The 25,673-nt window shown below is 41.2% G+C and overlaps 1 protein-coding gene across 3 annotated transcripts in view; it reads left to right on the plus strand.

Moving 5' to 3' along the window:
• pdzd2.L (PDZ domain containing 2 L homeolog) overlaps positions 1-25,673 on the plus strand; it is a 206,251-nt gene that overhangs the window by 62,516 nt on the left and 118,062 nt on the right. The window contains exon 1 of one of the 3 annotated variants that reach the window (XM_041569775.1): positions 8,310-8,948. The exons of the other annotated variants lie outside the window; for them this stretch is intronic. The gene's annotated coding sequence lies outside the window, so the exon portion shown is untranslated. Of the gene's footprint in view, positions 1-8,309; positions 8,949-25,673 lie in introns of those variants that run through there. 3 annotated transcript variants of the gene reach the window in all.

Here is a 25,673-nt window from a genome sequence, read left to right on the forward strand (position 1 = left end):
CGCTTAGCGAATCAACGCTAGCGCAACTTCGCAACCTTACGCTACCCCTGAGCGCAACTTTGGATTTTAGTGAATTTGCGGAGCGCTAGCGAAACTACGCCTGGCGAAGTGCGGCGAAGTTACGCCTGACGCAACTACCAATCTTAGTGAATTTGCCCCGTTGTCTGCAGAGGGGTGCATGCACATGGAGCAGAGGAGTAGCTGTTTCCCCACTACATCTGCAAGCTACATTATCACCCCCTACTGGCATCATTTGTATTTTATTCCCATAAGAAAAAGCCAGATAAAGAACTGGGGCTACTATTCAGGGGTGTGGCATGGCATCATTGAGACATGGGCAGCTGAATCTGGCCATAAATGGCACTGTCCATAACCAGGTGAAATCCCTTTCTTTTCCTTATAGTTTCTAAAGGGAGACAGCATAGAACTATACCGGCATTGTTAATCCCTGGTACTAAGTACAATTCTGCAGAAATATTTGAGGATATACAGTAGATGTAACAACCCTGTTCTCCAGTATCGGAGATCTGATTAGGGATATAATCTGCGCTGGTAAGTGAAAGCATTCACCGGATCACTTACAGGGATGAAAGCTCTTAAATACATTATAAATAAATTATTACTGCTAAATAGTTTGAGCTTTAAGCCCGTGCTTACTTTGGTGAAATCAGGTTGTGTAGTGCTAGTAAGTGTAGCCAGATGATTTACCTCCACAATATATACCTTCCCAAGATACTACTAATGCAGAATAATGCTTAGGTGAAGGAGTGATCTAGCTATAATCTATTTATATCAATCATCTATCTATTTTCTCTATCATCTATCTTTCTATTATCTATCATCTGCCATTCAATAATCAATCTATCTATCTATCTATCTATCTATCTATCTATCTATCTATCTATCTATCATCTATCTCTCTATATCATCTATCTCTATTATTGATCTATCTAGTTATCTATCTATCTATCTATCTATCTATCTATCTATCTATCTATCTATCGATCTATCTATCGATCTATCGATCTATCATCTATCTCTCTATATCATCTATCTCTATTATTGATCTATCTAGTTATCTATCATCTACCAATCTATCTATCTATCTATCTATCTATCTATCTATCTATCTATCTATCTATCGATCTATCATCTATCTCTCTATATCATCTATCTCTATTATTGATCTATCTAGTTATCTATCATCTACCAATCTATCTATCTATCTATCTATCTATCTATCTATCTATCTATCTATCCATCCATCCATCCATCCATCCCTCCCTCCCTCCCTCCCTCCCTCCCTCCCTCCCTCCCTCCCTCTCTCTCTCTTCTCTCTCTCTCTCTTCTCTCTCTCTCTCTCTCTCTCTCTCTCTCTCTCTCTCTCTCTCTCATCTATCTATATTATTGATCTATCTAGTTATCTATCATGTACCAATCAATCATCAATCTATCTATCTATCTATCTATCTATCTATCTATCTATCTAATATCTATCTATCTATCTATCTATCTATCATTAATCTCTCTGTCATCTCTCTCTCTATTTATTTCACTATTATATATCTATTATATCTATACTTTTAGAGGACTAAAGTTGCTGCACATGGAATAATTAGGATGTATCCACTGCCAGCATAGCGCAAATATTTATAAACATGGACAACAGTGGTTCTTAAAACATAGTGAGCAGTACAGAGCCACACGCTGGTCGGCATAAAGAGTCCATAGCAACAGATAATTTGCACTTATATGTGGTATATATCCGCCATAAGCCTACAACCTTTGGGTCCTAGGACTTACCTAGACTCCTTTTAATCACTTAGGAACAGTAAAGAGGTCATTTACTATTCTTCCGGGCAGAAGTGCAAGAGTGCAGTCAGTAAGCACAAGAATGAGCCACTAGTTAGAGGATGGGAGGGGGGACTCCTGTGTGCCTTCCCCATCCCACTCTCATGAATACGGTGCAGTCCATTTTGAGGCATGTAGACCCACGGCAATTCATATAGAGTGGGAAGCAGGGTGAAAAGTGCAAAAAGATGGCAGATTGTACCCTACATTTCACAACAAACGTTTACCTATGGCTATCTGTTCCTCTTTCAACTATTGTTAGTGCCATCAGTGACATTTAATTCATAATTATAGGTAATTTTTAAGGATTTGTGTTTTCTTTTCTACTTATCGCTTGGAAACTCCAACATACCTCAAGAGCCTTGGGCTTACTGTATCTTTTGGAGTCCCTTGGCCCATTTTAGAGTTTAGCTCTGTGTCTTCTCAAGATTTGCTGCCCTAAAGTTCCCTTGGAGCTTCAATAGAGAGACCCAAGCCACACAGAGAATCACATGGTGATTATAATTCCTAATGAGCCTTTATAAATGTTTTTTTGCCAAGTACAGAAGTATAGACTGTCTGGCTCTTCAAGTGGATGTTGAAAGACATGGAGGCAGGTTCCTCACCCCTAAAACTGTGCTCCGGATTATTTCTGCAATAGAACCCCCTTTCCCGAAATATAATCTCTTTTCAGATTGAAATTTACATGAACAGGAATCATCAAAACTCTCCAGAAACAGGAGTTGGTTCAGTTCTGGGTTTCACTGTACAGAACAATCTAAAGAAGCGGTTAGCAGAACTTGTAATAAATGTCATCAGCTTCATAGCAGCCTGTGATTACCACTTCCTTTTCTGTGCAGTTCTGGCCCAAAAACGCATTTCTAGGGCTTTATTTTCCTATGCGACGGTGCACAGGCCCTGCCAGAGATTTCCCACTGAAACGAAAAAACAAGAGGATCCTATTGCAGCCGGGTTCCAAAACGTCAATTCAAAATATAGGTTTGGAGCTTTTCCTTTCTTTTTTTATCATAACTTTCTGTGAAATGTTACGGTTGCGTACAGGGCAGCCATCAGGGGGGAGAGTTGTAGGGGGCCCCGGCCACACCACACTTACTTGATGAGCCGGGCCCCCCATCTTTCTGAGAGCTGCTGACTTTGGGAAGGCATGGATGTTTAAGGGGCCCTGGCCACCAATTTTCTTATAATGTGGGGGGCCCTGGCCACCAATTTTTTTTTCTCATGTAGGGTCCTAGCCACCAATATTTTTTATGGGGGGGCCCTGGCCACAAATGTTTTTTTATGGGGGGGCCCTGACCACCAATATCTTTTTTATTAACATGTGGGAACCCTAGCCACCAATATTTTTTTTGTTTTTTTACTGTGTGGTGGGGAAGGCGGACCTGTAGGTGGGGCTTGCGGTGGGCGCAGCCCAGGGGGCCCAGGAAATTTTGTCGTATGGGGCCCTGCGATTTCTGATGGCGGTCCTGGTTGCGTAAAACACGGTTTATAAATGCCTAGATTAAGGCAAAATAAAAAGGGTTATTATCTTAGAAAAGAGACTCGACAGAAGAACTAAAATCATAAAAGGGAACCCAGTAATTCAGTAGTACAGTTATCCAGAAACCCATTATCCAGAAAGATCCGAATTACGGAAAGGCGCCTCCTATAGACTCCATTATAACAAAATAAGCCACATTTGTAAAAATGGTTTCCTTTTTCTCTGTAATAATAAAACAGTAGCTTGTACTTGATCCAAACTGAGATATAATTAATCCTTATTGGAAACAATACCAACCTATTTGGGTTATTTAATCTTTAAATGATTTTCTAGTAGACTTAAGGAATGGAGATCCAAATTACGGAAAAACCCAGGCCCTGAGCATTCTGGATAACAGGTCCCATACCTGTATTGTATTTATATTTCATAGATCACTCGGCCCTATTTGAGTAAATTAGCAGAGCCTTCCCATCAAAGGGCCCCAATTATTAACCAAATGGTGACCTTGGTCTCTGGGTGGAGGGCCCTACCAACAAATAGAATGGGGCCCAAATAAAAAAATCCAACCCTCCCTTAACATAACAGTAAACCATTTGTATTTCCCAAGCCATTATTTAAAGGGGTCGTTCACCTTTAAGTTGACTTTTAGTATGTTATAGAACGGCCAATTCTAAACAACTTTTCAATTGGTCTTCATTATTTCTTTTTTTTATAGCTTTTGAATTATTTGCTGCCTTTTTCTGACTCTTTCCAGCTTTCAAATGTGGGTCACTGACCCCATCTAAAAACAAATGCTCTGTAAGGCTACAAATGTATTGTTATTGCTACTTTTTATTTTTCATTTTTTGATTCAGGTCTCCTATACCAATCAATGCATGGTTGCTAGGATAATTTGGACCCTAGCAACCAGACTGCTGAAACTGCAAACTGGAGAGATGCTGAATAAGAAGCTAAATAACTTGAAAACTTCAAGTAATCAAAAATGAGAACGAATTGCAAATTGTCTCAGAAAATCATACATCTCTACATCATACTAAAAGTTAATTTAAAGGTGAACAACCCCTTTAAAGGGGACAGAAACCATGTTAGATTGGTCAGTGCTCTGCTGAACGCTTTTGCAGTTTAAATTCCATTTTTATTTAGATTTTTATAGGACCTGCTCCTCTGTCTGGACAGCGACTCCCATTCAGCTTCAAATGGGAGGTGAATCTTGAGAGTGGAGTTGCTGACTTTAAAGCCAAACTCACTGAACGATTTCCTTGGCATGACGAGCTGCATTTAGTGATTTAGCGTTATCCCTGGAGTGTGAAGCAATTTGTCTCTGGTTTCTCTAAGTGCCTTTCTGTGTACTCTGAGAAGCTGGAATCCTGTTTTCCTGAGACTTTTCGAGGTCCATTATATCGAAAATAGTCAACCATTAAAGCCCATTTTCATTCCTTTCCAACAAATTACGCTACTTATTTACTAATAAGACAGCCATAAGCAAAAAAGTATATTTGCAGGCCTCTTGCATTATTGCTGGCATGGGATTTGTACAAGTAGAGGAGATCTCCAGCATTAGTGTTATTGGGGAACTAGAGATGAGATATAGGCAGTTGCATATTTCATTTTTAAAGCAGAAACCACTCCTAATGAACTGAAATTTGCACTGCAGAGTCGGCCAAACTAGTTTTGATGCCCAAGTAGGATTGCCGTCCAGTTAGTATTTCACTGACCTATCCGGGTACCGCTGCCTTTTTAATCCTGTCATTCTCTGTTCCTTCCATGTATATTCTCTAACCTTTGCCAGATGTACCCATTCCCCACGCACATCACCCACCACCCCATCACTGGCACATGGGGAGATTCTTTGCCCACTGCTGTAGGCAACAAGTCTTCCCACCAGTATCCTAAAGGTGGTTACCCTACATCGAAAGCATCACAACTTGGGTTGCCCCTGCCTCCCAACCCTGGGTGGGTTCACATCACTGCTTGATTAACAACTCCCCCCATGAGTTTGGCCATCACACCCCAAGTCCACTTGTTCCCTCCTCCCATCTCTTCCTCACCCGTCAATCACTACCCCTCCTATTGGGCCTGAGGCACACACCTCTTCTGCCAACCCCTAGTACCCCTAGTTATGGTCCTGCTGCATTTATATCAGTATAAACCCCTTAAGGACTCATGTTTTATATGGTCATGGAATTCTTCGGTGACTTTAAGTAGCTTTAAAGGAGAAGTAAAGCTATAATCACTATGAGTGCCAAATATTACGCACACCCCTTTGATTATAATCACTTACCTGATATCCTGGGCTGGTGCTCCTGTTCGCTGAAAACTACACCAGCCATGGGGTACTTCTGTAGGAGGTGTATATTTGCATCTCCATCTGTCCTACATGTTTCGCACCAACCCAGGGCGCCCATGACTAAGCGCCCTGGGTTGGTGCGAAGCGCGTAGGGCAGATGGAGATGCAAATATACATTTTTTACTTTGTACAAATAAAAGATATTTTTAAAATAATCTTCATTGGTCCTGTGGATCCGCTTGAGTGCCGGTCGGCCCTTTTTCTTATTCAAATCCTGTGCCGTACCGCTTCCTAAAGCTGGGGGTTTGGGGCTGGTGCACCCGGACCACATTTACTATTTGGCGAAACAATTACAATACATTCTTGGGCACCATGTTCATCTACATCTACTGTAATGTACTTCTGTAGGAGGACCACTTCATCTTCCATTTCTTTACTTAGTGGGTGGGGATACATTATATATATATATATATATATATATATATATATATATATATAGTGAATAAAGTACCCCCTCTTGTAAAATATAAGGATATTATAAGTTACCGAGGAGTTTCATGACCATTTTATACAGGTCATGGAACTCCGAGGTAACTTATAATATCCTCATATTTTACAACTGGGGGGTACTTTATTAATTATAATACACAAATTTTAGTTAGTCATGTGACAGAAATTACATCACTACTCACCGTTTATAACTGATGACATCACTACTCACCGTTTATAAGGATATAATTTACAAGATATTCATGGCTTTTGTGTATTATATATATATGTATATATATATATATATATATACATACCTACAGGAGTGCTACCCACATGGCTGGCAGACATAACAACTATTTCTCATGACCTAAGAAAGACAAAAGAATATTTTATTATTGCTGCATGTTGGTCCATGTTTAAGTTTAAAGTGATGTTTCTGAGATGTTGGTTTTCCTAATTGTACATTTTAAGGATAAGTAAACCTTAAAAATAAGTGAATGTAAAATTAATGAGGGTGATATTCTAAGCACTTTTGCAATGTACATTCATTATTTATTTTTTTTAATTCCAAGATATTGAAGGATACATGTACTGTTAACTTATGAGGGGAGACTGTCAAGGTTGGGATTGTTTTCTCTGGAAAAAAGACGCTTGCGAGGGGACATGATTACACTTTACAAGTACATTAGAGGACATTATAGACAAATAGCAGGGGACCTTTTTACCCATAAAGTGGATCACCGTACCAGAGGCCTCCCCTTCAGACTAGAAGAAAAGAACTTTCATTTGAAGCAACGTAGAGGGTTCTTCACAGTCAGGACAGTGAGGTTGTGGAATGCACTGCCGGGTGATGTTGTGATGCTGATTCAGTTAATGACTATAAGAGGGACTTGGATGATTTATTGGACAGACATAATATTATTATTATTAACATGTATTTATATAGCACCAAACATATTGCGTAGCACTGTCAAATTTAGTATAGGTATGGGTATATATAATTTATGTGAAATTAGGGAGGGGTGTGTGTATGGATGCTGGGTTTTCATTTGGAGGGGTTGAACTTGATGGACTTTGTCTTTTTTCAACCCAATTTAACTATGAAACATGAATGAATTTTGTAACAACAGTGGCACCTGCTGGTCAGTTTCCCACCAGTCTGACCACCAAGTAGTCAACCTTGAGGTGGGCAATATCGGGCTGATCCGTTCGTGGGCCCTAGGGCCCAACAATCGGATCCTAACGATGCCTAAACGGGCGGTCGGATGGCGGGACCGCATCAACGAATAGATGCTGCCGCGATCCAACTGGATTTTTTGTCCCATCCGATCGAGATCTGGCCGACTTTTGGCCAGATCTCGATCGGTGAAGCCCGTCGGGGGGCCCCATACACGGGCCAATAAGCTGCCGACGCGGTCTGTCGGCAGCTTTTATCGGCCCGTGTACGGCCACCTAAAGAAAGAGGCTGCTCTGATGTTCTTCTGCTTAGGAAAGATTTGACAAAGGTTTCTAATTGTTTTCCTAAGCAGAAGAACATGAGAGCAGCCTCTTTCTTTCTCCTGACAACTTCCTTGACTACTTGGTGGTCAGACTGGTGGGAAAATGACCAGCAGGTGGCGCTGTTGTAACAAAATACATTCATGTTAACAGTACATGTATCCTTTTATGTCTTGGAATTAAAAATAAATAAATAATGAATGTACATTGCAAAAGTGCTTAGAATAGCAGCCTCATTAATGTTACATTCACTTATTTTTAAGGTTTACTTATCCTGGTATAGGGTATGCTTTTCCTTTAAGGGTCGAAAACCGGGGGGAGGGGGACACTGTGGGATGAATATTCTAATAATTTTGGTTATTATTGGAGCAGACAGTACAGACATATATAAATACAGTGTTACATAAGTGCTCGCTGCACTCAGGTACAAACCAGCCATTTCTCATTGACTGTATTCAGGTCAGGGAGTCACTGGAGGGTGTAATACAACAACATAATTGTGTCGGATCAAGTTTCCTTGCTAATTCACAGCTGGATATCGGGCACCCCCATACAATACGCCCATGCTTTTCCTGGGATGGGGGGTATTTTTGTTGATTGAAGTTCCCTGAAGAAGAGGAGGAGTCGTGTGAGGAAGGTGAAGAGGAAATACTTGGGCTGTGCTGTCACATCTGATTTTTAACTCCACAGAGTAGGGAACGTTGAATCCCAGGGGATAAGGAGCCGGAGGGGAGTTACTGTCCCCGTGCACCCACAGAGTCTATAGGCAGTGCTGCCTGGGAGAGTTCATGTGAGGCTAAACCCTCCATGGGCCATTCAGCAGTTTATAGGGGGCTGCAGAAAGCATTTACTAACTCCTGTTTCAGTTAAATACATAAATGCACCGTGTGTGCAATAAAATGAATCTGAGAGTGAAAAGGAATCCTGGTCCTATGCAGAACTGCACTGCTGTTTCCCTAATCCCTGGTAAATACAGGCAGCCGGCCAGCTAAGCTTTGCTCCAGATATTTAGCTCAGCATTTTGGAAACTGGTGCTCAGAGATTTTCCAGAAGCCCATAGACACACACACAGGCTAATGCAACACCCCCTCCTCTTCGTCATCTTCATCCGTAGTGTGTGTCAGTTAGTGGGCTCCGGCATGGGTGCAGGCAGCAGGTGATTAAGCTCATTACTGGACTCGAAAGCATCTAAACATGGATTAACCTGCCGACCAAGAAGAAGAAGAGGAGTTGTTTCCCTGACAAACACAAGCAAAGTGTAGATATATATATGTATATATGTGTGTGTGTATGAAAAGGGAGCAGCAAAAAGGAGAAGCACTGAAAGGACTTTAAAAACCAAAGGTATGACTATATGTTGGTGGGGGTGTTAAATATGGGTGGTTGGTGGGTATAATTATGCTACAACTCTCACAATCCCCCTTGGATTCTGGGAGTTGTAATCCAACAACAACACTATTTCTATTGCAGTGCCTACTAATGACCCCTTGATCAACTCCTGCGGAAAGTATTGGGGGGGTTCTGTGTTCCAAATGCAGGGGGGTAAGTGAGGGGAGGCAATGACTTCAGCGCATTCTGATCTCCTGAGTCCCTTCCGCCTCTTTAAATTGCATTACAGGGATATCTCATACGTTGCTACTGCGCTCTTTTATAGACCATTGAGAAGATAAGAGACACATGAACTTGATGCTTCTATCTTGACCTATTATCTTTTCATTCCAATGCTGGGGAATAAACTATAAATATATATAACTCAGCCCAGGGCTGTGGGGAGCAATATATTAACCATGTGTCATATTTAGGGATGCACCGAATCCACGATTCAGCCGAACCCCCGAATCCTTCGCAAAAGATTCAGCCGAATATAGAACCGAATCCTAATTTGCATATGAAAAGTTGCTTAGAATTGGCCATTCTATAACATAATAAAAGTTACCTTAAAGGTGAACCGTCCCTTTAAATGTGCTGTAAAATGTAAATTAATCACTGTGCCTATTTTTATTTTTCATTTTAAATGTCAAGTAAAGGGGGAAATATGACTGGGGATGCACCGAATCCAGGATTCGGTTCGGGTTTGGCCTTTTTCAGCAGGATTTGGATTCGGCCAAATCGAATCCGAATGCTGATTTGCATATGCTAATTAGGGGTGGGAAGGGGGAAAACACTTTTTACTTCCTTCTTTTTTTGACAAAAAGTCATACAATTTCCCTCACTGCCCCTAATTTGCATAAGCAAATTAGCATTCGGATTCGATTCAGCCGTGCAGAAGGATTCGGCCGAATCCTGCTGAAAAAGGCCGAACCTGAACGAATCCTGGATTCGGTGCATCCATAGTCATATTAAAACAAAAGTTTTTTTCCCCCTTTAAAATGAAAAATAAAAATCTGCACAGTGATTAATTTACATTTTACCGAACAGTTAAAGGAGTGGTTCACCTTTAAGGTAACTTTTTTATGTTATAGAATGGCCAATTCTAAGCAACTTTTTAATTGGTTTTTATTATTTATTTTTTGTAGTTTCATAATTATTTGCCTTTTTCTTCTGACTCTTTGCAGCTTTCAAACGGGAGTCGCTGACCCCCTTCTAAAAAGCGAATGCTCTGTAAGGCAATAAATGTATTGTTATTGCTACTTTTTATTACTCATCTGTAATTTCAGGCCTCTCCTATTCATATTCCAGTCTCTTATTCAAAGCAATGCATGGTTGCTAGGGTAATTTGGACCCTAGCTACCAGCCTGCTTAAAATACAAATTGACGAGCTGCTGAATAAAAAGCTAAATAACTCAAAAACCTTAAATAATAAAAAAAACAATTTCAAATTGACTCTCTACATCATACTAACAGTTATCTCAAAGGTGAACAACCCCTTTAATACAAAGAGAGTTATTCCTTTAATTTGTTTTACCCTAGTTAACATCCATCGTCCATCCCAGACACTCTGTCGGAAGTCTAGATATTAGATTGCGAGCTCTTAGGGTCAATAGTAATCTTGAAGCGATTGGCATTTATCACTGCATACTGAGTAGCAGCACAAATAAGTGATTAAATAGACAGCACAGAGTTATTTCAGTACAGTTTTACCAATAGGTTCTTAATTATTTGGGTCAGTGAGTCACTAGAGGGTGCATTAGAACATCATTTATTGGGCTGGAGGAAATGTTGATATTGCACAGCTGGATATTTGGCACCTCCATACAGTACAGCCATGTTTCTCCCAGGGAGGGGGTTTCTTGTTGATTGAAGTTCCCTGAAGAAGAGGAGGAGTGGTGTGAGGAAGGTGAAGAGGAAATACTTGGGCTGTGCTCTCACATCTGATTTTTAACTCTAAAGAGTAGGGAACGTTCAATCCCAGTGGATAAGGAGCCAGAGGGGAGTTACTATCCCCGTGCACCCACAGAGTCTATAGGCAGTGCTGCCTGGGAGAGTTCATGTGAGGCTAAACCCTCGATGGACCAATCAAGTGTTTGTAGGGGGCTGCAGAAAGCATTTACTAACTCCTGTTTCAGTTGAATACATAAATTGGTCTGAAAAGGAATCTTGATCCCTAAAGGCAGATTTTTTACTTCCAAACGACCAAGTCCAGAACGTTCCGATAATATCGATAACGAGTTTCTGAGGTAATATGACACAGCTACTAATCGTACCCAAGCTACCCTCTACCTGGAGCCCGCGCTTCTATTTGTCCGGACGAATGGGAGGGTGGGCTCCAGGTGGAGGGTAGCTTGGGTACGCTTAGTAGTTGTGGCATATTACCTCAGAAACTCCCGACTTTGACTACCGAGGTATTGCCACCTTTATCAGCTAATTTAAACAGGAGCCGCACAGTCTCAAACAAATTGTGCCCATCAGCCACATAACCCCCGGCTTTGCTGACCGGGTGCTTCCACTTCAGCCGATTCACCTAGGCAGGAGCCATACAGGCTCAACTTACTGGTGCCGCATCTGGCGGGTGGGTTCTGGTTGGGACAAACTCACCTCATATCTAGACAGCCGATCACTGCACACGATTACCTTCAGCCAGGGCCTCCATCAGAAATCGCAGGGCCCCATATGAAAAAATTTCCTGGGCCCCCTGGGCTGCGCCCACCACAAGCCCCACCTACAGGTCTGGCCACCCCACAAGTCCACCCCCCACTACACACTAAAAAAAAAAAAAAACATTGGTGGCTATGGTTCCCACATGTTAATAAAAAAATATTTGTGGTCAGGGCCCCCCCCATTGAAAAAAACATTTGTGGTCAGCCCACCCCATTTTTTCACCACATGGGGAAAAAAATTGGTGTCCAGGGACCCCCCCTCCCACGTTATTAGAAAATTGGTGGCCAGGGCCGTCCATGTAAAAAAGATTGCCCACCCAGAAGTTTAAAACAAATTTAGTGCCCAGGACCCCACCACACAACAGGGACCACAAAGGGTTACCTTTAGGGGGCCCTGCCATGTTACACTTACTTCATTAGTGTGGCCCACCTGCTGTCAGTGAGCTGCCAACTACAGAAGGGAGGAGGGGAGCACAGGTGGCTGCATCTTCTTCCAGTGACAGCATTTTCTTCCCTTATTGGTCACAGAATTGCAAGTCCTGGTAAAGCTGCATGGTGATTGGATGAGCTGGAGGAGAAGTTCAAACCTCAGCTATCCAATCCCTGAGCAGCTCAACCGGGACTTAAATTCAGTGACCAATAAGGGGAAGTAATGGACAGAAGATACCTCCGATTGTGCTCCCGCCCTGCCTTCCCGAAGTCGGCAGCTCTAAGAAAGCAGGGGGGCCCGGCTTATCAACAAAGTGCGCCTTGGCCGCGCCCCCCTTACCCTTGGGGCCCCCTACAACTCTCCCCCCTGTCCCCCCCCCTCATGGCTGCCCTGCCTTCAGCAACTGCTGACCTAATAGATTTGTTAACACAAGGGCTAATTAAGCCGATCACCGAACGGCCCGTAACCCATACTCAGAGTTGTGTTCTGGACAGGTGGAAGGGCGGGATGGAAGACTTAAATTATGAGGAGAGACTGTCAAGGTTGGGGTTGTTTTCTCTGGAAAAAATGCGCTTGCGAGGGGACATGATTAGACTTTACAAGTACACTAGAGGACATTTTAGACAAATGGCAGGGGACCTTTTTACCCATAAAGTGGATCACCGTACCAGAGGCCTCCCCTTTAGACTAGAAGAAAAGAACTTTCATTTGAAGCAACGTAGGGGGTTCTTCACAGTCAGGACAGTGAGGTTGTGGAATGCACTGCCGGGTGATGTTGTGATGCTGATTCAGTTAATGACTATAAGAGGGACTTGGATGATTTTTTGGACAGACATAATATGAAAGGCTAATGTGATACTAAGCTCTATAGTTAGTATAGGTATGGGTATATAGAATTTATGTGAGAGTAGTGAGGGGTGTGTGTATGGATGCTGGGTTTTCATTTGGAGGGGTTGAACTTGATGGACTTTGTCTTTTTTCAACCCGATTTAACTATGCAACTATGTAACGGTGGCCAAACACCTCGCCAAACAAGCAGATCTTTCCCCGATATGCCCACCAACTGCAGGGCTATATTGGGATAATCCGTACGTTCGAATGATCGAATAGAACGAATGAACATCGAATAGAATGGCCGCAACAAGCCGATGCAGTCCTCGATCACCAGAAAAATCAAACCTCGCCGATCAATATCTGCCTGATTTTTGGCCAGAGACCCGTCGGAACACCTCATACACGGGCAGATAAGCTGCCAAATTGGTCTAAAGGACCGATATCAGCAGCTTTAACCTGCCCATATATGGCCCCCTCCATTTAATTTCTGTTGGTGAATTCCTTAGAGCAATGGCACACAGGGTTATTCTCAGCTTGGCAGGCAGGCAAACAAGTGCTCATTATTGCACTCTGTTCCTTTCTATGGAAATCATATTATATTGTCTGCCTGTGGAGCTGGAAATAACGTGGGCCCTAAAATGATATCACCCTGAGTACCATTGCCCTTAGCCCATGCGTTTTGTGCTGGGCCATAACCATTATGTTCATATGTCGACAAATAAAGTATTGAAGGCCAACTGTCTTCCATGAAGGCACCTAGCTGGTGTAATAACTTCATGGTACAGCAGCTGTGCAGACTGTTATAAAACAGGATTGAATGGCTTCTGTAGCTCAACACAGTACAAAAAACCCAACTGGGTATTTACAACATACAAGGCTTAGGGGCACATTTACTTAGGGTCGAATATCGAGGGTTAATTAACCCTCGATATTCGACCGTTGAAGTAAAATCCTTTGACTTCGAATATCGAAGTCGAAGGATTTACCGCATTTCCAACGATCGAATGATCGAAGGAAAAATCGTTTTTCCTTCAATCAGAAAATTGTTAGGAAGCCTATGGAGACCTTTCCTCATAGGCTAACATTGATGTTTGGTAGGTTTTAGGTGGCAAAGTACTTGGTCAAAGTTTTTTTTAAAGAGACAGTACTTCGACTATCGAATGGTCAAATAGTCGAACGATTTTTAGTTCGAATCGTTCGATTCAAAGTCGTAGTCGAAGGTCGAAGTAGCCAAAAAAAACATTCGAAATTCGAAGTTTTTTTTCTTCTATTCCTTCACTCGAGCTAAGTAAATGTTCCCCTACGTGTGCAAATTGCAGTTTTAGTTTGCATTTTTTTTGTTTGCATTTTCCATGATTTTGAACATATCCACAATGCAGCATTTTCCCTGGAGTTTCACTGTGACTGTGGCCTGTTTTGCACTCATTTGTGCTTGCACGTAGGTAAAAAGGAGGTGCAAGTTGCAGCAACCCCAGGAGTTTGACCTGTTGTACCTTTAATGAATGGTGTCAATATTTGAAACTGGGGTTCCCATCTGGCTGGTATTTGACGATCCAGCTTGGGCCGGTATTACAAATTTATAGGCAATGAACCTGCCAGTAACTATATAAAACCCTAGAAATCCCTTCCTACCCTGCCTGTCGGGGCCAGAACTAGGAGTAGGCAGAGTAGGCACTTGCAAAGCTGGGGGGCTACCAGGCACTTATTGTCTATGCATCCTACCCTGATCTGGTCCCTCTCTCCTCACTCATTACTGACTGCGAGGGACTGTGCGGACACGTGCACCTATTCACACCTGTGCACCTGCCTCTACCCTGCCCATTTCCCCACCCACCATGCCCATTTCCCAGCCTCATCCATTTCCCAGCCCACCCATCACCCCATCCCACTCATCACCCCACCCCCAAGTCCGCACCCCAATCCGAATGCCATTATTACTGACGAGAAAAGGTGGCAGCCCAATGTGCAACTTTTGCATCTATTTTTGCGCGACCCCACTTAAATATTCTCACACACTTGGGAGGTACACAATATCGAGCCATAACCAGCATTTAAAGGCACATATCTTTAAGTCCTTCTAGGGGCAATTCCATGTCGGCATAGAGTTGCTGCATCTGGGAATCACGACTTGAGCCTGTCTTGTGTGCCGTATTCGGATTATTTTTCCTGAATCTAAATGAAGGGGTCTGGCTACATAATAGCAGGGAAAAACTAAAACCCATCTTTATGCATCGTTACAAATCAAGCATTAATTAGCATTCATTAGAAACAAAGTGTGTTGTCTGCATCCAGGCTCTATCCCTTGCTTTCAGATGTAATAAATAAAACCACCCCGGCACAATTACCACCGGGTCCTGCAGCAGCGCTGGGATTTGCATTTAATCTGCATTTCCCGTAGATCAAAGGGACTTCGTTAGTCGCTGCTAAAAGGGGGGGATGTTGTGAGAACTTTATTTCACATGAGTTTATAATTTCCCTCCCTGACAGATCTTCATCCAGTCCCTTTCCATTCTTCCCATACAAACAAACAATAGAACCCCCCCCCATGGTCCTGACCATATTTATTAAAAACACAGATTTTTAATTTTTTTTTTGGCACTTTCTGAGTGCTGTTCTACTGTGCATCACTGGCACCTTATAAATAAAATATGATAAGTACTACTAACAGAATGCTGCTAATCTGTTCCGCTGCACCCACAGTATTTCCATTCAAACTCCCAGTGCTGCTCAATGGCTCCCTTGTGCTTGATTTTTTTTCATTTATTAGGCACGTCTTGCTGTGGTTTTCTGAGCTATTTAAAGGGGTTGTTCACCTTTGAGATAACTTTTAGTATGATGTAGAGCAGTGGTCCCCAACCTTTTTTGGCCCAGGGACCGGTGTGAGGACAACATTTTTTGCAGGGGGGGGGGCTAGTCAGGAGTGGGGTCAGGGGGGCCAGCGGCAACTACCTGTCCTATTGACGGTGTCCAATTCGGTTCGCCACGTTAATTCTTGGCTAGTCTAGGCAGTCCAATTCAGAACTGTCCGCGGCCCGGTGGTTGGGGACCCCTGATGCAGAGAGTGATAGTCTGAGACAATTTGCAATTTGTTTTCATTTTTTATTATTGAAGGTTTTTGAGTTATTTAGCTTTTTATTCAGCAGCTCTACAATTTGCATCTTAAACAATCCAAATTCCCCTAGCAACCATGCATTGATTTGAATAAGAGACTGGAATATGAATAGGAGAGGGGCTGAATAGAAAGATGAGTAATATTAAGTAACAATAACAATACATTTGTAGCCTTACAGAGCATTTGTTTTTAGATGGGGTCAGCGACTCCCATTTGAAAGCTGGAAAGAGTCAGAAGAAAAAGGCAAATAACTAGAAAAAATAAATAATGAAAACCAATTAAAAAGTTGCTTAGAATTGGCCATTCTGTAACATAATAAAAGTTAACTGGTTTAGCGAATTTTTACATGAAGTGAAACGGGACAAATTAGATCATCGCTAATTATATATTTTGGCCCCAATCTTAGTAGACAAGCAGAACCCACTGAATAACCCTATTAAACCAAGGATCTTATTGACCCACCAATGTACAAATCCTGCTTGTCCCTGACCCTGCAGCCTGCCCACTGCAGGTATGTGATCTGGATACCCGTTATCCAGAAAGCTCCACATTACAGGAAGGCGATCTCCCATACACTCCATTTTTATCAAATAACTTGTTTTTTTTTCGCATTACCTTTCTTTTAAAAAAATAATAAAACAGTACCTTGTACTTGATTCTAACTAAGATACAATTCTTAATGGAGACAAAATAATTCTATTCCGTTTATTTATTGTTTAAATAATTTTTTAGTAGACAAGATATGAAGGTCCAAATTATGGAAAGATCCCTTATTCAGTCCCGAGCATTCTGGATAACAGGTCCCATAACTGTACTTGCCACAAGATATTTTGGCCCGTATTGCTGCAGGTTGGGGGGAGCTTTGTCATTGGCTGGGCTGTTGAGTGGCAGTGCCCTAGAAGTTGGGTTCTCCCTTGTCTTTACATACCCCAAGCCCGACACTAATTCAGCATTTTAGTGACTACGGCAAAACAGTTTTTATACACATAAAGGATGAATGATGTAATGTAAGGAAACCTGTGCAGCTCTTTGTGTGACTGGGGGGGTATATATAATAATTGCCTTAGGGGGCCGTGTGCCTTTGGGTGTAGAACAATAACAAGGAAGAAAAGAATATATTTGGATGGGGTATTAGAGTTGGAAGTATCCCCTGTGGGAGAGAGCGGCTGTGTGAGCCTATTCACTAACTGGCGACACTTCCTTCAGTCACAAAGCTTTAATTCAGTGTTTCCTGTAATGGGATCAGTCTCTCACTTCAACTTGGGGAGAATTTAAATTTTTTATTTTCCTTGTAGAACTGTAAGTACTCTGCTCAGCTCCGACCTGTACCCTGCTTAGTTCCTTCTGGTACTCTGCTTAGCTCATACCTCCCAACATTTTGGAAATAAAAAGAGGGACAAAAAAACCCCATAATTACCATGTTCATTTTACAAAGTTTGACAGGTTATGGAAGTTTGAACATTTTTCTGTGGTTTTTGTTATGACAGTTGTAATGAAGGTGAATTGCCCTTTAAGCTGTGTGTCTAACTTCTCCCAAGGGACCTATTATCTTATATTGTTACAATTACTTATTTGCTTATCTCAAAATTGTTACAAAAGTATCTTATCTGCAGCTGTGGCTGTTCTCTGCCAAAAGCCAATTAAGTTAGAAACTTTGTTTCTTTTTCTGGCCGTTCCGTGCAGAGAAAATCGGGACTTTTCAGTACAAAGGAGGGGCTGTGGGTTGAGCTGTCAAAAGCGGGACAGTCCCACTGAAAACAGGACAGTTGGGAGGTATGGCCTTAGCTCCACCCAGTACTCTGCTTAGCTCCACCCAGTATCATGTTCAGCTCCCCCAACTCCATTGAACAAATACATTATGGAACAACCACCATTCATTAAGGCAGTGGCACATAAGTTGATTATAAACATTTTGCCTGCCGTGGTTTTTTGTAGTCCAAACACTCATGGCCAAATTGACCATATTTGTCTTCTGTTGTCCATCCAGTCTCATAAAATTCATTCATATTAACAGTACATGTATCCTTTAATATCATGGAATTAAAAATAAATAATGAATGTACATTGCAAAAGTGCTTAGAATAACCCCCTTAGAATTTACTTATCCTTTTGTTTATCCCTTTCCATCCTCTGGTATTGATTTAATGTAGCAGAAGTCATTTCTCCTCCTTGGCCTTAAATTGACAAATACATTTAGTTAATGAAAATATTTTCTCTCTACCATCACTGAACTTGAGACAAGAACACATTGTGCCTCTGTGCAGCTCTGTTATGCAACTGTCTGTAAGCTCTTCCAGAACCCTATGAGGGGCCCTGCTTGGTCCTTGCTTCCCTATACTGAGGAATTTGGGAGTTGTACCTCCTGGTGGGGATGATTTCTGGCTCTTTTCTGTGCACATATCAGTCAAAGCATTCTGTTTAATATGTAGGTGTCCAGCATGTGTTACCCATTATACTTTCTCAGATTTAACCAATGAAGCTCTTCCAGCTATAAATGTCTCCAGTGTCCCTTAGGCTCTCTTGGACTATTTTGTTTTTCCAATTAAAGCTGTGATTTATTAATAAATATAGTATATGTTAAAAACCTAGCACTGATGCATGTGGAAACTGCTCACAGCTCTAATCCAAAATTTTCTTTAAGGGTCAGCGCTAATTAAAAGCTCAAGGGAAGAAGTATGATGGAAAAAGGAAAAAGATGAATTTTTTATAGTGTAGTATTTTACTGGGAGTTTTAGTTCCACAACCAAAATAGACTATTTGGTGCAGTTACCCTTTAAAATTCACCACAGGTGGCTATTGGATGGGTACTTACGAACGTTTAAATTTAACATGTGCACATCACGTTTGTTGGAGATTAAAAAGTTGCAAGATATTTCTTCTAGGCTGGAAGAGGTTAATATGCGCAGAAATAGTGTAAAACCCTTTTTATTAAATATCTAAAAAAAACAATTGGTTACACTCACATTTTAGTAGTTAAAACCAGGCATATAATCACTTATCCGTGCAAATCCGTACTGCTACAAGTCTTTTCCAGCATTTGCTGTTGGGGTCCCGACCAGCGTTTCCTCCACGATCAGCTTGCTGCTTGGCTGCTTTCTGGACGCTTGGATGTGACGTCTGCCAACTATGCCTTACGCGTTTCGTCGCTTACCGACTTCATCAGAGGCTTCCCGTTGGGTCGGACAACCAAGGGGAAAACTCAGAGACTTTGGTCATTTAACTTTTTTATAAGTTATATATTTTTATATTTTTTATTTCTGCTCACAGCTCTGCCTGAAGTCCAGTACAGGTATGAGAACTGTTATCCAGAATGCTCAGGATCTGGGGTCTTCCGGATAACGGATCTTTCTATAATTTGTTCTTCATACCTTAAGTTAACTACAAAATCATGGGAACAGTAAATAAACCCAATAGGCTGGTTCTGCTTCCAATAAGGATTAATTACTGTATATCTTAGTTGGGATCAAGTACAAGCTACTGTTTTATTATTACAGAGGAAATTATTTTTTAAAATTTGGATTATGTGGATAAGATGGAGTCTATGGGAGATGGCCATTTCATAATTCAGAGCTTTCTGTATAACAGGTTTCTGGATAACAGATCCTATACCTGCATATGGTTTATAGGTCTGAGCTTTTCTACCCAAGTACGTGCACCTTGTCCTACTGCCGTAAATATGTGCCTTAGTCTGGTATTAGATGCTGAATCCCGAGCTTTAGAAGCCTATATATATATTTATATCCAATAGACTGCAGCGTCCTGGTCAAGTTTACTACTCACATCCCCATACACACTAATCAGATAAGCTTGGCATGACCGGGCTCAGTACAACTATAATGACTCTCTGTAATCAGCTTAATGACTACTGTGTATTCCTTGAGAGCTGATGGAGGAGTTTTTACAGCTTGAATGGCTGCCCCCATGGCTACACAGCAGCTTTTTTATATAAACTATAGTAGTACTTATCTGTTATCTACTGTGTATTCTGTGCTTGAATGGCTGCCCCCATGGCTACACAGCAGCTTGTTTATATAAACTATAGTAGTACTTATCTGTTATCTACTGTGTATCCTGTGCTGGAATGGCTGCCCCCATGGCTACACAGCAGCTTGTTTATATAAACTATAGTAGTACTTATCTGTTATCTACTGTGTATCCTGTGCTTGAATGGCTGCCCCCATGGCTACACAGGAGTGTGTTTATATAAACTATAGTAGTACTTATCTGTTATCTACTGTGTATCCTGTGCTTGAATGACGGCCCCCATGGCTACACAGCAGCTTGTTTATATAAACTATAGTAGTACTTATCTGTTATCTACTGTGTATCCTGTGCTTGAATGGCTGCCCCCACGGCTACACAGCAGCTTGTTTATATAAACTATAGTAGTGTTTGTGAAGTAAAAACACACAGGTGACATCAGGGGCAGGGCTGAGGATGTATGGGGAGGGGCTTATAACATCAGTGGAGGGGCTAATGATGTGGCAGTCAGCAATTGGCTAATTGCCATGTCATTAACTTCAATGTCCTGTGCAGATTTACAAATTTGGAAACTGGGCTGTCCAGGTGAAATCCAGACAGTGGCAACCCTAATGCTAACAGTATGTTAATTAGTTTAAAAAGCTTTCAGTTTGTGGCGTTACTGTTCCTTTAAGGGTCGCAATGGCTGCTCCAACATCTTTAGTGACCTAGAGGGTAACACATACTTTTCCTTCACCAGTGGTAGAGAATTAAATTATTGGCCCAGGATTCTCCGCTGTTAAACTGCTGTAAAGCTGCCAGCTTAATATCAATAGACACATCACCTGAAGCTTTAGCTGAATCTAATAATGGAACTGTTATGATAAGAAGGAAAAGTGATTCAGAAAAAATCACCTTGTCTGTTCTGTGGGTTATTGTAGTTGTGCCAGGCAGGAAAAAAGGAAACGGTGATGTGTCCCACTGTGTTACTTCCCAGGGGTCAGCTCTTCTGTTGAGAGGATGTCCATTGTTCCTACCAGAGTTCTGCAAAGCTTTCATGTAAACCAGACATTCCAAGAATGTGCTACACAACAATCAGATTGTTTGGAGCCTTCCAGATATTATTCATTGGCTTAAGGTGGCCATAGACGTAACAGTCACGATCTTTCTTGGAAAAGATCGTTAGTTTCAATACACACGTGTAGAGCTGAATGGTCAGATATACAGACAGAAACAATAGAATTCTACCTGTATCTGACCATTCAGCACTAACAATGTTTGGGTTCCTTCAAAGGCACCCAATCAAAATTTTCCGTCCAGCCCGATCAACGAGCCGACCGATATCCAAGTCTTCTGCCAATATCAGTCATTTTTTTTCCCACCATACACGCACCGAATATCGTCCGAAAATTTGTTTCCTGTGCATCTATGGCCGCCTTTAGTCCCACCAAGTCTGCCTGGGTTATATATTCTCTCCATGAAAGCGTTTGACGACGACCAATCAAATTACTCGCTTTCGCATTTCTGGGTTTGTTTCTACGTTTTAAAGGGATGTTTACTGATTAATTATGAATTGTAAAAATGAATAAGGATATTAACTGTAATGCTGCTCTCTAGTATTAATATTTTAATTAAGGTGAGGATTTGCTGCTAATTACTATACTTGTTTTATAACTTAAAGGGGTTGTTCACCTTCAAATGAACTTTCAGTATGATGTAGAGAGTGATATTCTGAGACAATTTGCAATTGGTTTTAAAGTTTTATTATTTGTGTTTTTTAAGTTATTTCGTTTTTTATTCAGCAGCTCTCCAGTTTGCAGGTTCAGCCATCTGGTTGCTGGGGGTCTGCATTACCCTAGCAACCATGCATTGATTCCAATTAGAGACTGGAATATGAATAGGAGGGAATGAATAGAAAGATGAATAATAAAAAGTAGCAATAACAATACATTTGTAGGCTTGCAGAGCATTGTTTTTTAGATTGGGTCAGTGACCCCCATTTGAAAGCTGAAAAGAGTCAGAAGACAAAGGTAAAACATTCAAAAACTATAACTTCCTAAAAGTTAACTTAAAGGTGAACCACCCCTTTAAGAAATTAAACATACAAAAGATACATCTGCAGCAATTAAACAGTATACCAGTAGGTTCACAGAACACATGATGCGACCCAGGGGTCGTGAGACAAGGCCCATTGGGGTAGCACGCAAAAGTATTTATAGACATAATGTAGGTCATCGCAAGCCCTTGTGTTCCCACAAGGCCCATAATCCTAGAAATTGGAATTGGGGGGGGGGGGGCTCTTATTTCGAGTATAGGTTATTCTGGACTCAAACTCCTTACTGTATTAGTGTTGATTCTCTTGGCCACTTCTACTAGTGTTGGGGGGGGGTGATTCCTATTTAGAAGTTAAAGGAGAAGGAAAACTACTGAAGCAGTTTATTGCCAATAGATAAGCCACAATAGTGCAAGCTATAAGACTATATTTATTCTGCAGAATGCTTTACCATACCTGAGTAAACAGCTCTTGATGTGTTCTCTGTTTGTTTAGGATAGCAGCTGCCATATTGGCTTGGGGTGACATCACTTTCTGCCTGAGTCTCTCCCTGCTCACTCATAGATTACAGCAGAGAGGAGTGAGGGGGGAGAGGAGCAAACTGAGCATGCTCAAGCCCTAGCCCTGGAGGTTTAAGCTGAAACCTGAAAGTCTGATACAGAAGCCCATGAGTACACAATAGAAGGAAAGAAATGTGGTGTTTCTTTTGACAGAGGACTCAGAGCAGCAATACTTTGAGGGTTTACTGGTGTGTTTATATAGACCTTTCTGATAAAGCTGACTTAATTTTAACCTTTCCTTCTCCTTTAAAACAAGCCAGGCTACAGTTAAAACTTGAGTCACTAAAGCATGGGAATCTTTATGTATCTCAGGGAACGTTATGCCTAGTAGAAAAGTGAATGTAGTGGCTATACACGAATGGTCAAATTGCACTAATCCAGTTGGGCAGTTCTCTTAAGTGATTCTCCTAAAAACATATACAATAATATCTTCATTTGCAAATAGGACCTCTGCTTTTGACTTCTACAGGAAGATGGAGTATTTTCAGATTCCGTCTTTTTGAAGCTTGGGGTATAATATAATAATAAATCTAAATTCAAGGTTTTTTTTCTCTAAAAATTTGGATTTTATAGTAAAAAAAACCTAGAATTTTTTGAGTTTTTAGAGTTCAGACTTTAATAAATAACCCGCTTAAAGTATGAAGAGTTAAGGAAAGCAAATTAAGCAAATTAAGGAAAGATCTGTTATCTGTAAAACCCTCAGGTCCCAAGCATTCTGGATAACAGGTCCCATACCTGTATCTTGCAGAGATGGGACACAAACATTTTATACGTTTGTTTCTTATTTAATATTTGAGCTTTACAAATTTCATCGAAAAAAAATCGAGAAGAAAAGCTTTTCTGTCTTTGAAAGCAAATGCTTAAAAAAAAATCAAAGAAAGCAATTTGCTAAGGAATCTGTTTTCAAATTCAAAAAGAAATTAGAATGCTTCTAGAGCCACAGTGCGTCCCTAAGGGCTGAGGTGACCCCGAATGTAGTATTTAATTCTAGATGGTGAATGTTATCATCATTAGTAAAAAAGCAAGGGTTTGTCACATAATCTATCTCATTTTCGTAGCCCAACAGTGTGGGATTGTCTTTGCTTCTCAGAAGCCCAAATTGCAGGAGCTTTCAAATTTACAGTCACTTTGATGAATAACAGGAGACTTTAGAAGCCTGGTGTTTCTGTTGGTATGTTATTTGTCTAACCTTCCATCCCCACCTTAATCTATCTTTGGCATGTATTTTATCCCCATCTTATTAAGAGTTGCACAGGAGATACACATACACACAATCCTAATATTCAAAGCTCTCCTAGATATTGAGATTCATGTTCAGAAATGTCCTATAAATTATTTGGCTTAATGTTGCCTTTGGATATGACAAATGATTACTTATGATCCTGGAACTTTCACCCCCTCCAAAGAGCAGTTTGATTTTGACACTCACTTTTGACTGATACCTTCATGGTTATGACAAGGTCAATGGAAATATTTGCCTTAAGAAATGTTTGTAGCTGGAATGGTGCAGGAACATCGATAAGACTAGAGTAATGAAGACCTGTGTGTGAGCTTAGAATGATGCATTTGTCAAAGCAAGACGGTATTTGATCACTGTACGTCATGTTTATACCTGTGGATAGATACGCTTGACCCTCATGTGCTTATTCTTCTTCATTTTGATTGGTTGGCCCACTGATGGTGATCCAGTCATATGAGATTTAGCCAGTGGTGTAACTATAGAGGTCAGCTTCCTCGACAGTAAATAAAATAAACCCTCCTTCACAGCCAATCTGTCTTACCGGAGAGGAAGCGGGAAGCAAGTTGGGCGGGAGTGGGTGGGGCATGGGTGGAGGCGGGGCAGAGGCAGGAAGTGGGTGGGAAGATGGGGATCGGAGTGCACAGTGCCCCTTTAAAGATTTTTTTGCAGGGGGGCCCGGCACACTCTAGTTACGCCACTGGCTTTAACGATACATGCGTAGTCAAATTACATAGATCCAGTTGGGCAATTCTCTTAAGTGATTCTCCTAAAAACATATAAAAATGGAATAAGAAGACACACACCCAAATTAATAATAGTGAGGCGCAATTACAACAGAGGCTGCCCATCAAGGTCTGATTGTTTTGATAACAATCAAAAAATTAAAAGGAGGATTTCATGCTCTGCATCAAAAAAGTCAAAATTTATTATAGATAAGATAGATAAGTCACATAAAGCAGTAACAAGCCCTACTCGTTTAGACCATTAAGAGTTCTTCATCAGGGGGAAATGCAATACTACAGGAGGCATTAGGTAGACTTTCTAGGGCATGTTTTGGGCAAAACACCTTCCTAAATTTTGGATTGAGGTTGGCATTGAACTCACAGGACTGAAGCTGGACAGAAATAACGTGTGAGAGAAATAGAGAAGAAGGTGAAGAAAAGAACAGAATGGGAAAACAAGCTGGAGAAGCAACATGAGTACCTTGTTTAGGAGGTGGGGTACTGTTAATTTTGGGACCTGTAAATGGGCTGGAATTAAGTGGTGGAGGGTTGAGCAGATTAGGAGCGTAACAGGGCATGGCTGTGTTGATAGGGCCACGGCCTGTGTTGAGGGAATGAATAGCACAATCGAAATAAGATGTATTTACAGGAGAATAAGGGGAATAAAGGTGGTCCCTGTATTTATAAATGTGTAAATATTATATTTTATAATAGTTATAGGGAAATGCAGATTCCCCTTTCGGTGTGACTTTTTAAAATCTATTTGTAAGGTGTGTGCAGCATGGAGAGTTTATTGAGTGATGATCATTTATTTAGCATGCCATAAAATCAGTGCCAGCCTCAGTCTTAGACTTCTTGATGGGACCCTTGGTGTTGGGTGGGCAGCTGAATATAAAGAAGCCTCATGCGATCCTTGGGGCATCTGTTGGACAGCGTTTGTTTTCTGTTAGGTCCCTGGCACCCTTGTGTGACTTTATACATTAAGCCTCCAATAAAGATAAATTATTTCTGAGTTGGGATCAAGTGAAATGTACTGTTTTATTATTACAGAGAAAAAGGTAATCATTTTGAAAAATTTGGATTATTTGGATAAAATAGAGTCTATGGGAGAGGGCCTTTCC

Source organism: Xenopus laevis, chromosome 1L, assembly GCF_017654675.1.
Source record: "Xenopus laevis strain J_2021 chromosome 1L, Xenopus_laevis_v10.1, whole genome shotgun sequence".
NCBI classification, from domain to species: Eukaryota; Metazoa; Chordata; class Amphibia; order Anura; family Pipidae; genus Xenopus; species Xenopus laevis.